A 2,379-nucleotide genomic window follows, 5' to 3' on the forward strand; every position below is an offset into this window, starting at 1 on the left:
TTGATTGAGGGCTGCGAGTGTTTCATGCCCAAGTGGGCCCGTGACAACACTCGACATCTCTTGACTGAAGGAGGATTGGCTGAGGGGTTGACTATCCATCGCAGGACTAGACACCACTCGAAATCCCCTAAGTTAATTGAAGTTATGGCTGAAGACCAACCTCCTCTACTTCCACACAGGGTGGAGGATACCCAAGATGAGAATGAGGTGCATCAGGCACCCCCGCCTCGTACTTTACGAGATTATCTACAGCCGGTGGGAGTGAGTACGCCCTCATGCATGATTTTTCCTGAAAACACAGGATAAATGGACATCAAGCCAGGAGTTATCCAACTCTTTCCCAAATTCCATGGACTTGAATTAGAAAGTCCATATTTACATTTGAAAGAGTTCGATGAGGTTATAGCTACATTATATTTTCCTAATGTATCTGAGGATACAATCAGGCTGAAACTCTTTCCTTTTTCCTTAAAAAAGAAAGCTAAGACGTGGTTACATTCACTGCGTCGTAGATCCATTGGCACATGAAACGACATGCAGAGGGAATTCATAAAAAAATTCTTCCTACATCATAAAACAATTACCCTCAAAAAAGCAATCATGAACTTTGCCCAAAAGGAAGATGAAACATTTTTCCAATATTGGGAAAGGTTTAAAGATTTGGTCAGCTCATGCCCACAACACGGATTTGAAACGTGGCGCATTACAAATTTTTTCTATGATGGACTGACATCTTCCATGCGCCAAATGGTCGAGAAAATGTGTAATGGAGAATTCATTAATAAAAATGTTGATGAGGTATGGGATTACCTCGATAGTCTTGCTGAAAAAACACAATCATGAGACTATTACCCAAAGTCAAACACCACGTCTAGGTCAACTCAATTAAAGGAGAAAGGTGGATTATATCTCTTGAAAGAAGTGGATGATCTCAAGTGTAAAGTGACTACGCTCATAAGGAAAGTTGAGGCTATGGAAGGAAAGAAGGATAAGGTTAATGAAATTGTTTGCGGCATCTGTGATTGTAACATTCATATAACTGAAAATTGTCCTACAATACCCGCCTTTCAAGGAGTGTTGAATGAACAAGCTAATGCCGTAAACAACTATCAAAGACTTTTTACTGGACCTAACTCCAATACGTACAATCCTGGTTGGAAAAATCATCCAAACTTTAGTTGGAGGAATGGACAAACGGCTACCCCTCAGGGTTTCTTCAATCAAAATCCAAATCAAGTGAAACCTCCAGAGGAACCGGTTCAAAATTCCATACAAGAGTTGGCTCAGGCAATGCGGGGAATTACAGATTTTATGCAAAAGATAGATTCTCGTATGACGGTTATAGAAAAGGGGATGCTTCCTGCACAACCTCTCCCCAATCCTAAACCGCAGTACGAGATTAATGATCCCAGCTCTTCAAATCAGATAGGGCACGCTAAATCCATCACCACTCTTAGGAGTGGAAAGATCATTGATAAAACTATTCCGATTAGGCCCGAAAAGCCTCAATAACCAGAAAAGGACCAATGATGGATCTAGTGATGCCCCACAAAAATTAGAACCGGAACTTCTAGAGAAGCCAGTTGTTCCGTTCCCCCAATAGTTGGTTTCACCAAAACCTTTCTCTAACTCTCAGGATATCCTAGAGGTGTTGAAACAAGTGAAAGTCAGCATTCCTCTACTTGATGTCGTGAAACAGATACCTTCATATGCCAAATTCTTGAAAGACTTATGCACAACCAAACGACGGCAGAGTATTCAAAAGAAGATCTTCTTGACCGAGAAAGTGAGTGCCATCCTAAAGCAAGACGTGCCACAGAAATTTAAGGATCCCGGTAGCCCAACCATATCATGTGTAATCGGGGACCATCGAATTGATCATGCACTTCTTGACTTAGGAGCGAACGTCAATCTGATTCCCTACGCGGTATACAAACAGTTAGGTTTGGGTCAATTAAAACCCACCCTAACCACACTACAACTTGCTGATCGCTCTGTTCATGTACCAAGAGGGATAATTGAGGATGTGTTGGTCCAAGTTGATAGATTGTACTACCCTGTAGGTTTTATCATCCTGGACACCGAACCCATCAATACCATAAGCACTCAGATCCCCGTCATTCTTGGCCGCCCATTCCTTGCCACTTCAAATGCAATTATCAATTGCAGGAATGTTGTCATGACTATATCTTTTGGAAATATGACATTAGAGTCAAACATCTTTTTCAATAATGGCAGAAACTTAGAGGAAGATGACGATTTCCACAACATTAACATGATTGACTCTTTAGTGGAAGATACAACATCTTTAACCTTATCCTCTGACTCTCTAGAGACGTGCCTGGCCCACTCCCATGATTTTGATAATGACATGATTAG

At 41.4% G+C, this 2,379-nt stretch overlaps 1 non-coding gene across 1 annotated transcript; it reads right to left on the minus strand.

Moving 5' to 3' along the window:
* Positions 1-582: 582 nt before the first annotated feature.
* On the minus strand, positions 583-689 carry LOC131252253 (small nucleolar RNA R71). The gene has a single exon (XR_009174287.1). It is a non-coding gene; the product is annotated as a small nucleolar RNA R71 (small nucleolar RNA).
* Between the last annotated feature and the right edge of the window lie 1,690 nt (positions 690-2,379).

This window comes from Magnolia sinica, chromosome 7, assembly GCF_029962835.1.
Source record: "Magnolia sinica isolate HGM2019 chromosome 7, MsV1, whole genome shotgun sequence".
Lineage (NCBI taxonomy): Eukaryota > Viridiplantae > Streptophyta > Magnoliopsida > Magnoliales > Magnoliaceae > Magnolia > Magnolia sinica.